Source organism: Pseudorca crassidens, chromosome 1 (genome assembly GCF_039906515.1).
Source record: "Pseudorca crassidens isolate mPseCra1 chromosome 1, mPseCra1.hap1, whole genome shotgun sequence".
Classification (NCBI taxonomy): Eukaryota; Metazoa; Chordata; class Mammalia; order Artiodactyla; family Delphinidae; genus Pseudorca; species Pseudorca crassidens.
Genome location: NC_090296.1, coordinates 100,836,644 through 100,849,417, shown reverse-complemented (window position 1 = coordinate 100,849,417; position 12,774 = coordinate 100,836,644). Strand labels below are relative to the sequence as shown.

General features: G+C 44.8%; 2 protein-coding genes across 7 annotated transcripts in view; one reads left to right on the top strand and one right to left on the bottom strand.

Moving 5' to 3' along the window:
• The window catches only part of TMOD2 (tropomodulin 2), a 46,644-nt gene extending 38,655 nt beyond the window's left edge, over positions 1–7,989 (bottom strand). The window contains exon 1 of one of the 5 annotated variants that reach the window (XM_067747085.1): positions 7,841–7,989. The gene's annotated coding sequence lies outside the window, so the exon portion shown is untranslated. Of the gene's footprint in view, positions 1–7,317; positions 7,470–7,840 lie in introns of those variants that run through there. The other 4 variants (XM_067747096.1, XM_067747101.1, XM_067747110.1 and 1 more) reach the window with 4 other exon arrangements.
• An 84-nt stretch (positions 7,990–8,073) lies between these two features.
• The window catches only part of LYSMD2 (LysM domain containing 2), a 28,874-nt gene continuing 24,173 nt past the window's right edge, over positions 8,074–12,774 (top strand). Inside the window, exon 1 of one of the 2 annotated variants that reach the window (XM_067747141.1) lies at positions 8,074–8,263. The gene's annotated coding sequence lies outside the window, so the exon portion shown is untranslated. The remainder of the gene's footprint in view (positions 8,264–12,774) is intronic. The other variant, XM_067747133.1, reaches the window with a different exon arrangement.

The following is a 12,774-nucleotide window of genomic DNA, read 5'->3' as shown; positions in this document are numbered from 1 at the left end:
GACTGCGTGTGATTAAATCAAGGATCTTAAACTAGGAGACTATCCTGGATTATCTGGGTGGGTGCAATGTAATCACAGGGCTCTTAAAATATGGAAGAGGAAGGCAGAAGAGTCAGAGAATGAGATGTGATGACCAAAGCACAGGGACAGAGTGATGCAATTGCTGGCTTTGAAGATGAAGGAAGCGGCCGAGAGCCAAGAAATGTGTGCATCCTTTAGAAGCTGGAAAAGGCCTGGAAATGAATTCTCCCCAGAGCCTTCAGAAAAGAATGCAGCCCTGCTGACGCCCTCATTTTAGCCCAAAGAAACCTGCTTTGGACTTCCAACCTCCAAAATTGCGCGATAATAAATTTGTGTTGTTTTAGGCCCCTGCATTTGTGACAGCAGCAACAGGAAACTAATATACTCTCTTATTCATAGACTTCCATTTTCCGAGATAATTGTTCTGGATATCTCGTTTGCCCTCACAATTCACTTCCCACCCTGCTGTGTACCCTAGGAAGACGTTGTATTTACACGGCATCAAGGCTCCCTTGCTCTCTGGCTTCTGTTTGGCCAACAGGAGGCACTAGCAGGAAAACAGAGGGCAGGCAGAGAGGGAGGTTTGTCCAGAAGGGCCACATTGCCTACCAGGAAGCCCCCTCTACACAGCTGTCCCTACGCCCTTGCTGACTTCAGGCCTGGGGGTGGTGAAGGGTTCCTATGTGACTAGTGCCAGATTTCTGCCTTGTTGGATTCCTCAAACCCTCCCTACAACTTTGTAAATAGTCTCTTTATTAAAATCCCCTCAAATTATTCAGTTCGAGTGTGTCCTCTATTTCTTGTTGGGACCTTGGCTGATACGGTAATATTACTTGGAATGCCCTTCTCTATTCTCATGGTCAATCCATGTGCTCTGCTTTTGAGACCTGGCTCAGATCCCAGCTCTGCAGGACCACAGAACATCAGGGCTGAGTGAGGCCTTAACGATCATCCAGTCCAGCAACACAGATGGTTTTTCTGATGCCTCTCTGATCACTCCTTGGTCTCTTTTGGCAATTCTTCTTCCTCTACCTTAAATACTGGCATGTTACAAGATCCTGTCTTAGCATTTCTTTTCTTACACTGTAAACTTTCCCTGGGGAAACTCATCCCCTCCAAAGTTTTCATTATAATCCATAACCTGAAGACCCCCAAATCCATATCTTTGATCTAGACTTTGTTCCTTGAGGGTTACATCCATATATTTCCACTGCCGAACCAACATCTCTACTTCGCTGAATCAGCCATCTCAAATGTCAGAAGTATTCACATCATCTTTCCTTCCAAATAGCTTCTCCTCTGGAACTTCCAATTTTAGGAATTTGGCCAAGAAACCAGGGAGCCATCCTTGACATCTTCTCTTCCTTGTCTCCTCCCCGCCCACCAATAACCAAATCTGGTCCACACCTAAACATGTTGCGAATCCGCCTACGTCACTTGCCTGCACTGCCTCATCCAGCCTTAGTCCATCTGCATCCATTCTCCATACAAATGGCCAAAGTGATCTTTTTAACCAACTCTGCCCTAGTTACTTAAAATCCTCCAGTGGCTTCCCTTTGCTTGGAGGGTAAGGTTCAAATTCACAGTCTGACCTCTGTCATTCCCATCAGCCTCATCTTGCACTGCACTCCCCATCTCCTCCTGGCTTCAGCCCCCTGGACCACTTCCAACTCCTGGATCATGCCTTATGTTGTTTCCTCTGCTCAGAGCACTCTTACCCCCTCTTTCTCTGGCTGACTGGTAGCCAACTCATCTTCCAGTCTCAATGTAAGCTTCAGTTCCTCAGAGAGGCCTTGTTCAGACCCCCAGGCAGGTCTGAGTCACTCCCCACCCCATGGCACACCCCTTATTCAGAGCTCTCCTTGACTTTATTACAATTGCTTGTTTTATCTCTGTCGTCCTTGCTAAGCTCTGTGAGGGTAGAGACTGTATCAGTTTTAGTCATTGTTATAATCCTGGCTCCCAGCACAGGTCTTGACCCAGAGAAGACATCCAACAAGTATTGTGCAACAAATGTCAAAAGAAGGAAATGAGCTCAGAGAGGTGAAGTGACCCGTTGGTCCAGAGATCATTCCACCATATCCACAGCCTGCACTCTCTGTCACGGAACATTCTGAGGCCACCTAAACGCACAGAAGTTGCTCTGTTTCCTACATCTCGTTGCCTATGTCACCAGTTGAGTGTTCTTCCCTCTCTCATTATTTTTTATGTATGCTACATAAATGGTTCTCTCTCCAACTACACCACCAACTCGTAGAGGACAGGGATGATGTCATAATTCTTTATATTCCTGGGCTTCTTGTATATACAGTCAACAAGTATCTACTAAAAGTCCACCTTTTCCAATGCTGGGACAAAAGCAGTGAACAGAACAGATGATATCTTGTGCCCTAACTGAGCTTACAGTTTGGCAGTGAGAGAGACTTTAAGTAGTTACAATAACATGTTAATACTATGTAACAGTACCTGTTAAAACAAATTGCATATGTTGTGCCAGTGCATGGCGGGGGGGGTCTTAAAGCCAGAGGAGAAAAAAAGTGTATCCTCCGGGAGCACAACTCTGATTTAAAGATTTGGGGGAAAGCTGGTTTTATTTTTAATAACAAATATAGATATATGTGAAAACATTATTCACATAGCTTTTAAAGTCAAATCACAGATTTCTAGCTCATGGCTAGCCTGCTTTAGCCCCTACCCAGGCCTCCCAGAGTTCGTATTTGTCCTCTTCGGAAAGTTTCCAAAGAGTTGCCGCAGCCTCACCTCCGGCAGACTGTGTCCCATGGCAAGCTCTCAACATGCAACGAGAAACTAATATGCACACTGCAGTGAAGCAAGCGCCAAACAGAGCTTCCAGGAGTCCAGGTAGGCATGTACAGACACCAACCGGTTAGAAAATGGACAAGAGGAGCAAGGACTTGAGCTGAAGGGAGGATGATTTGGGCCCTCTGATAACTCTTCCTGTTACCAAAGATACAAGCCCGGAAAAGGAAAACAAGCAGTGTGGCTTCCTTCGCTTCTCTTTCCGCTACCTTATTTGTATAACTGTGGTATGAAAGAGGAAAATCAGATACAGCATGAAGTGCCCAGCCTTTGGCCCTCCCTCCCCACACGATTAGAACCAAAGCCAAAACAAGCAGCCTTATTTATTAAATCTGATCCAAACCAAAGACCAATTTTTACAAAAGAGTAAGAAAAAAATACTTGTAAAACCTAGTGAAAAGTTTTTTAAATGGGTAAAACAGTGCCATAAATTGTTCTGGAGTACATATATATCTGGGAAAGCTACAAAGGACTGCACATGGAAAAGACAGACACCACGTAGCAAGGGGAGGGGGAGTTAATTGGGGAAGGAGGACTTGGGCTTCCACCGCACTGATGATGATTTAGTCCCAAGAGGGGTAGTCAGTAAGTGAGAAGTTCTTATTCTGTATTATATATCTTCAATATTTTATAGTAATCTCTAAACAATCGGTGAACCAGTTTGCACAAGAGCCAAATCTACATTTTCTAAAACTAGTAAATTAGAAAAAAAATCAGCTTATCGATATATCCTCCAACAAAACAGGAATTGATCCTATATATTTAATTCCTTTCTAGCTGCAGGGAAATACAAAGATGTGTACAAAACACATAGCCTGTGTTTTGGAATCTAGCTATTTGAAGATGGCCCATTCAAGTCTGTTTGTTTTTTTTTTAAATAACCAAATGGCTCCTGCCATATCCTGGGAAATACCTGCAGGCGATGCAGGACAGAGACTGGGGTGTGATGAGGAGGAATTTCAGGCAAAAACTATGAGAAGGCAATTGGAAGGGGCAAGCTGAATGGGGAATGAGGAACACATCTTACCAGAATGAAGAGTTTGTCTCTGAGATCATTTGTTCTTAACTTCCCAATCTTACAATGCAAAAGTTGCCATAGCTCCAACTGTGCTTGAAAACTGTCTCCTTTTAAAACAATGTGCCCACCAGTAACCACCCCCTCCAGGTTCAGAGAGCACAGAAGACAAAAAGCATGGGCCTTGGAGTCAGCCAGCCCTTGAACTGATGGTTACAGATCCACGTGTGAGTGACAACCTCTCCAAGTCTCTGTCCCTTCCTCCGTAAAACAGGCAAAGAGCAGTACTTATTTCAGAGGGTGGTTCCCTCTGTTAACCTTGTCAGGATCTGTTGAACGTGGAGAGGCAGCACCCTATAGGAGCCCTGGGTCAGCACTGCCAGGTGTAGCAAGCCGCCATGGGTAGGCTGGCCAAAGTATGAGATAGGTTTCCACCTGGGCAGGAAGTTGCCAAGAAGCTTCCTGGCGGGGGCAGAAGGGCTCTAGCGTGGAAGTCTCACTGTCTGCCCAGACTGCCACCTGGTTTCTAATTATCTTGGCAGGTCCTATTCCCTGCTGCTGCCCTACCCCTTTGTCAGGCCCTATTCTCTGTTTTCTGAGGAGTTCTTGTTTCTTGACTTCTAACTCCTTGCCTTCCACATGGGTGTCTGGGTCTTTTTGGTTTTCAACTGCATATTGGTTCTAGCCATGTCCCCTCATCTTGGCTTCAGGAAGTTATGGGCTTCTCACTTCCTGACTGGCACTATGGGTTCTCTACTTTTTGTCTTTTCTGCCTGCTTATGCATCTTTGACCCACCTACCTTCTCTCCTTCTCTGGCATCTGTATCCCAGCTAGGTTTTGATCAAAGCTTTGTTATGATTTACAGGTGCTATGTGCACCTTGACTCATGACTGCTCATCAAGATGATATGCAAAATATTTAACTGGTATGAAATGGGCACTGTCCTATCAGAATGGTTGTCAGCTATAAACGACAGGGATGGCTGACCCTGTATATACTGGCTGAACAGTAGCCCAGCTCCCTAGCCTCAAGACCCCTCCCACTGCTCTGACAAAGAGGCCTCCTGGTTCTTTCACTGGGCTGGTGCCTCAGATTGGCTCCTTACTCCTCATGTCCTGGCTCGGCATGGCTGGCCTTGCACCTTGTTTCATGAGCTCCTATTACCCACAGTCCTAGAGCTGACCTTCTCATTCCTACTCTACTCAGCCGTCACCAGGGAAACCCAGGAATACTGGCGACACACAGGAAAGAAATGGGGTAGCCTTGATGCCAAAACAGGGGAGCAAAACATAAAAGCATATATATATATATATAAATCTCAGGTATAGGAAAAACATCCTTGCAGCAAAAGGTTCTGTATAAAATTAAGTGCTGTATCTTAAGAATTGGTTCTGTTTTCTTGGTCTGGTAATAGGTAACAATTCTCTTCTCCATCTGCCTTCTATGAGCCTCTTTGAGCCACATGGGTGCAGATCTTGAACGGAGAGAGGAAAGGGATAGCACTTTCAGAATGGTTCTTGGGTAAGGCTAGAATTTCTAAGGTTTGGGAATTATTAATACTTTAAGGTTGGAGTTAGGGGATGAGATGTCTTAAGAATAAATGATTCATAGTAGTCAAGACAAACCAAAAAACAGAACTTCCCCTGACCCAGCTCACACCTCCAATAGGATTTAAATCTTGGGAACCTGAAGCCACAGACTCACTGTGAGTCCCCCGCGGATCCACTGCTTTTTTCTGTCACTAACCACGCTGTCCTCTACAATCCTTTCCTTTGTTTACTTATCTATTTTATTGATCACCTCAATCTTTATTTAAAAAGTTCAAATCTACAGAAAACGTAAAATAGTACAATAAACACCTGTACACCACGCTCTTTAATTCACCAGCTGTCACCACTTAGCTGCATTCTGGAGTGTCCTCCCCAACTCTTCAAATCCCCCTCCACCCTGAACCCACTGAAAGTTGCAGACGTCATGACACTGTGCCTCAAATACCCACATCTCAAAAGAGAAAGACAGTGTCCTACATGATCACAGTACCATCACTGCACCTAAGAAAATGAAAAGTAATCCCATAATATTACCTAATATGCAGTCCGTATTCAAATCTCTCCAGTTGTCCCCAACTCATCGTTTATAGCTATTTTTTATTTATCTTTTCTGATCTAGGATCCAAAGTTCATACATCCTGATTGGTTATTACTTGAATATTTTAATCTACAGTATCCCATTCCCACCGTCTTTTTGGCAGGAACACCACACACGTCAAGTTATGACCTTCTTATTGCATCCCAACAAGAGATGCATGATAGGTGTTGGGAAGCTTGATCATTCAGCTAAGGTGATGACTTCCTCATCTCTCCATTGTAAGGACACATTTTCCCTAGGTAATCTGTGCTGAGATACTTTGAAAAAATGCCGAGATACTTTGAAAAAATGTGAAAATCCTATTCCCCAACAACCTTTTGCTCAAAGGTTTTGTACCCCTGGATGAATCCTTGCCTGAATCAGTTACATTAGGGTTGCATAGCACTGGTTTTCTGGTTCTCTCATTCCTTCTATTGTGTATTTATTATTCAAACAATGACCCATCAATACCCATCCTCTCTATCCTCAGTGTCTGTACTCTCTGCTTACTTTTTGCTGCGGTTTCCTCCCCTCCTCCTTGCTGACCACATCTGACCACTCTGCCCAGCACGGGGGAGCCATTTGCTTCTCCCTTTACCTGCTGATCCCATCACTTCACCTTCAGCAAATTAAAAACAAACACGGAACATCCACAGCCTGTTGTTGTCTACCAATTTATAGTAATTTACAAAAAATAAAAGTTGTAATGCATATTTATTGGGTTAGACTGCAGAGAGTAGATAGAGGAAATTGGTTTTATTTTTTTAAAAATCAGGTTGCCTAAACCCTGAAAAATCTTTCCTCCTCACTAGGTAAAGCCGCTTGCTCTGTCACAATCAGGTTTTTGTAATGGTGTTGAACACCAGCACCCTCATCTCCTCAGTTCCCCGATAATGAGAGTCTTGGAAGAACAGACGTTTAGAAATCATGTGACCCGAATGCCCCGTTTTACCATGGAGAAAGAGGATAAGAGAGATGAAGGGACTTGTCCAGGGTCCCTCAGCTCCTTAATGGTAGAGCTGGAAATGGGTTTTATAAATACCTTCTCCGATGTTCTTTTCATTCCCTTCCCAAGGACCTGGTGATTCAGATGTTTAGTAGGCAAGAGGAAGCCCGTAGCATTCACAGCCTCCTTCAATGCTAATTTGCATTTTGCCCGCATCACCTTCCCACCTTTCAAAACGTTAAGTAAAAACTCCCTTTAGGAGCCATTATTATTATTATTATTAAAAAGCAATTTTCATTTCTGCAGGTCAACAGGGAAAATTTTGGAAGACTCAAGGGAGCACATGCTACCATTACTTTAACCAGAAAAAAAATGAGTCCTGAGAACCTGCATCAGGCCGCTCTCGGAACGCTGCTTTCTCGGAGGCTGAAACGCCCTGCGGGTGACAGCTCCAGCCGGAGTTTACCCTTCCCCGTCGCCTGCTCTAACGCTGCAGTGACAGGCATTAGGCTCCAGGACCTTGTCAAACGTTAACAAGAGAGGATAAAATGGGGAACAAAGCCCAGCGTAGAAAAACCCGGCCCCGCAGCTCAGGGAGGACAGAGACCGCGCCCTCACTGCGGCGGCCCGGGGGCTGCAGAGACTGCGGAGCCGCAGTGCGGGGCGTGGGACCCACACCCGCCGGGCGCCTCCGGCCCGCGCCGCCCTCTCCTCCGCGCCGCCCTGAGCCGCCCGTCGAGCCGAGGAGGCCAGAGGCGGCCCCGGCCTCGAGCGCCCGCCCGGCCGAGCGCCGACGCCGCGGAGCATCCTCCCGAGGGCAGGGAGGGCGCGGCCGCCCCACGCTGCGGGCCGGGGGCTGCGGACGGCGCCTCGCCCGGGCGGGCTCCCACCCACCCCTCGGCGCGCTCACCAGTCAGTGCGCTCATCCCGGAGCCGGCGGTGCTGGCAGTCAGTCCGTCTGCCCCGAGGTAGAGGGGCCGGCGAGCAGGGCGGCGCCGTGGCCCGGGCGAGCGAGGCAATCAACAGGCGGCTCCCGGCCGGGCGCGGCGCCGGGGCGCGCGGCTGCTGCGGAGCAGGCTGGGAAGCGTAGTTCGAGGCGGCGTGCGGCGGCCGCGCGGAGGCGGGACCCCGTGCCCACTGGCTGTCACCCCGGGCCTCCTCACCCCTCCCCTGAAGGTGTCCTCGCCCAGAATCTGCGTCCCGACCCCGTAACCGCTGTGCAGGCGAGGAGGACCTCAGCCTTGGGACCAAGCTGTGCGGGCTCTTTGGAGAAGCTCGGGGCTACGGATAGGGTGGGTGGCAAAGGCTCTCCAAGCTCGTGAGGAGCTGTTGGGTGAGTGAGCATCTTTAAGTGGAAGCCTTGTTAACACCAGCTCAGAGATAGAGCAGGCCTGCCCTAGGTTTTATTGGCTTTACGCCGGCCTAGGGCGGGGCGTGGGGAGGAGTACCTGGGGTACATGCCTGGGGGTAGGGAGGTGGGGTGTAGCGAGGCCGATCTAAGGGTTGTGGGTGAGAATGTTCGAGAGCCCACGCACACGCAGCGGCGTCACTAGAGGAGAGGCTGGCTAATTTAGCCTCTCTGTGCCTTAGCATCCTTATCTGTAAGGTAGGCTTAAAACTTGAAGACATGTTGTGAGGACTAAACGCATTTTAGTACAACAAACGCGCGGGTGCATATGTGAAAGCACCTGTGTCTGGCACTTAGCACATACTCAATAAATGTTCCTTCCTCGGGAGTTGCAGGGGAGACCCGGGCACACTCCCGGCCTCGAAAGCCCTACGTATAATGCTAAGCTAAAGATAGTCGGCCTCGTTGGTCTAGATAAATAAATGTTACAACCCGCCGGGTTTGCTATTGTCACACGTTTAGCAGGCTCACTTCATCCGGAATGTAAACTGTGATGTGTCCTCTATGCCAGGTTCTTGGGAACTACAAAGATAGAGAAAATACTGTCTGGTCTCTGAAGCATGAAGTGGGGTGGGGTAACATTGGACAAAGATTGAAATTATGAAAATATATGGCATAATAGGATTACCTTCCAGAAACGTTTTCTAATCAGATGTGATCTCTCTTTTTGAACCCTTGCTGCATATTTTCAGTGCAATATTTCACATTATGGTGGGATTTGCATCTTCCAGATGTGGTGGAAGGAAAATGAACCAAAGAGATGGATGCACCATTGCTGGCATAATCTCTGAAATAGGCAAAGGGTGAATGGAGGTGAAACAGTATCATAAACTGGCATGACCTGTGCAGTAATCATGTGACCAAAAAGAAAAAGTGCCGCAGAGAATTCCATGTTTGAAAATAGTAGCATCACTTTGCATTTGTGGAAGTACTTTCCTATCCATGTTCTAGCTTGATTTTTGCAACAACCCTGTAAGAGGCAGAGTGAGGATTTTTTTCTTCAGTTAAGAGTTCTAAGAGACACAGGTGATATGAGTTATTCGGACATCCAGCTGGTCATTAAGCCTATCTTCTCTCCTTCAGCCCTGACCTTCCCCAAAGAGGCACTCACAGCACTCGTTTTCCTTTGTACATTTCAAAATAGGGCCATACCTTCCCCAGCAAGAGGGCTGAATCAGAAAATAAAGTTAATTCTCAAAGGCTCTTGGAACTATAAAAATGAACAGTGGCATACAGTAGCTGCTGATTGAGATACCAGTGTTGTTTCCACTATCAACACTATAGTAATGAACTATAGTTTTGGCCTCCTCACCAGAATGACTAATCTGAGCGGGAAGGAGTGAACTTAAATGGAGGTGTGACCAAATCAATTTAAATCACATTCCCAAGTTTTCCTATATGTTTGTTATTCCAAATACCCTATGTAACAGACCAGATGTCTTTGACTTTTTTATGTTGTACATTTGTCACAAATTATAGCTTTCTGTTAAATAAGAATAGGACTGCTTACAGGTCAAGCTAGTAGCTTCCTCGGAGAAAGCTGATGGTAGGCATAAGCTGAAAATAATAAAGCAATTTTATTCAGATTTGAAGAAAGTGTAGCAAAGGTTTGATATACCAAAGATACTTAGTGGTGTACTATCTTTCTCATTGGCTTCCTTGTGATTCCCTGAAAGGAAAAGTTCTGCATGTGATGAAATGAATGGAGCACTGCTTCAGATGAAGATTGTGAAATGAAGCAGGTGTAGAAATGATTTCTTAGGTTAAAGTCATAGGTGGCAGCCAAAGCAGAGTTACAAGAACTATCCAACGGTCCCAGTCCCATTTATATGAAAATGTAAAATTGAAACACAACTCCTAGAGCTGGAAGGGACCTTACAGATCATCTTGTCTTGCCTCTTCATGCAGTGAGGAGGCTGATACATCGACAGTAAATTCGCAATGGAATATGTAGCATACATCATTTGGAACACCTAGTAGATACTGTTGCTTGCCTACTCAGCATCCATTCCCGCCTTTTCCTTCTTCTTTGCAGAAGCCTGTAAAGGTGTTCACTCATTAGGGAACCTGACCCTATTACCATCCCATACCAACCTGTCATGGGCAAGGGGAATACAATCCTCTTGACTGGCCACTGAGAGATTAGGGGTGGGCATGTGACCCAGTTCTGGCAAGTGAGGCCTGAGGAGGGGTCAGCTGAAGTCCTTCTAGGAAAGGTTTTCTTGCTCTTAAATAGAGGCATACAGGGAAACATGCCACCATCTCCATGGGATGTTGTTGCATCTGGCCGTGTTACCTCAAACTGGAATAGCCATCTTAGGGGATCCAGCCTTAAAACAAAGCCAACACACTGATGATGGCAGAGTAAAGAGATAGAATGAACTTGGGTCTGTGATGTTGTTTCTGAGACAGTAAACCAATCAGCCCTGGTGCTGCCCTACTTCTGGATTTATTATTATAGGAGATAATAAATATCCTTATTGTTGAGCCCATTTGAGATGGAGTTTTCTGTTACTTGAAAGTGAAAGAATCCTAAGTGTTGCAGATGAAATGTGAAAGTAAATTCTTTGGATGGACTGAAGGACTACTTCCCAGAGTTAATAAAAACAAACAACAACCACAACCCAGGCAAAGGGTAGGGATATTATCCATTATAAATGGATAGAAGTATGCGTTTAAACTATGGTTAAATTGTGGTTTCCAATCCAGACAGACCTGGGTCGAACCCATATATTTACTGCTTGCTTGACTGTGGCCAAGTTTCTTTAAACTTTCTAAGCCTCATTTTCTTCATCTCTAGGCTGGGGATAATAATACTTACCACATGGGGTTGTTATGAAGATGAAATGAGATAATTTGTGTCAAGTATGCTACAAAGGATATGGTGTCTAGTAAGCACTAAAGGAGTGGTGACTATCTTGATGAACTATGAATTATCTTATTTATAGTATAATAAATAACATTATAACAGCCCTGGTGCTGCATCTAAAAGTGAATCACTATATAATAGTGATCATATTAAATGACACCACAATGATGTAAGCAACAAAGTCCAGAATGTGGGAAACTCTACATGACAACCCAGTTCTTCAATAAATTGCAAGAAAAATAAGGGAAGGAGAGTTTATAGATAGACAGAAATAGAAGAGGCAAATAACCATATGTAGTGTGTTATCTTGATTTGAACAAAGCAGCCGTTAAAAAAAATCACATCTATGAGACAACTGGCGGGAATGTGAACACAGAATATTTGATTATCTTAGGGTATTATTTTAAAATTGTTTGGATGTGATAATGGTATCGTGTTATTTTTTAAAAAAGAGTCATCTTTTGGAAAGATACTACTGAATATTACTGAAAAAATACTGAATATTTGCAGAAGAAATAATATCTGGGATTTGCTTTTCAAATAATCCAGCATGAGAGTAGTGGTAGGGTGGCAGGGTGGAGGTATCAATGAAACAAGATAGGCCATGAGTTGATAATGGTGGAAGCTGAGTAATGGAGCTTTATTAAACCATTCTCTCTGCATTTTTTTTTTTTTTTTGGTAACTTTTGACCCCCTTCCATGTGAAGAGAACTTTTTAATATCTATTCTCTTAACAACTTTCAAATATGCAATACAGTATTATTAACTATAGTCACATGCTGTACATTACATCCCCATGACTGATTTATTTTATAACTGTAAGTTTGTATCTTTTGACCCTCTACACCCATTTCACCCACTCCCCGCTCCTTGCCTCTGGCAACCACTGGTCTGTTCTCTGTATCTACAAACTTGGTTTTTGTTTTTGTTTTCGATTCCACATGTAAGTGAGATCACACAGTATTTGTCTTTCTCATCTGACTTATTTCACTAAGGATAATGCTCTCAAGGTCCATCCATGTTGTCGCAAATGGCAAGATTTCATTCTTTCTGGCGGCTGAATAATCTCTATATTTTTATTTTTTAATTTATTATTATTTTTTTAATCTCTGTATTTTTAAAATACAGCTTCCCTGAGATATATTCCAAATACCATAAATTTACCCTCTTAAAGTGTACAATTTTGGGCTTCCCTGGAAGCGCAGTGGTTGAGAATCCGCCTGCCAAGGCAGGGGACACGGGTTCAAGCCCTGGTCCGGGAAGATCCCACATGCCGCAGAGCAACTAAGTCCGTGCGCCACAACTACTGAAGCCCGTGCACCTAGAGCCCATGCTCTGCAACAAGAGAAGCCACCGCAAAGAGAAGCCCGCGCACAGCAACAAAGATCCAATGCGGCCAAAAATAAATACATAAATAAATTAATTTTAAAAAATCTTTTGCCTGCTTTTTAAACTGGGCTATTTGCCTTTTTATTATTGATCTATAAATGTTTTTTATGTGTTATGATTATAAATTCCTTATCAGACATATTATTTGCACATATTTTCTCCCATTCTGTGGGTTGTT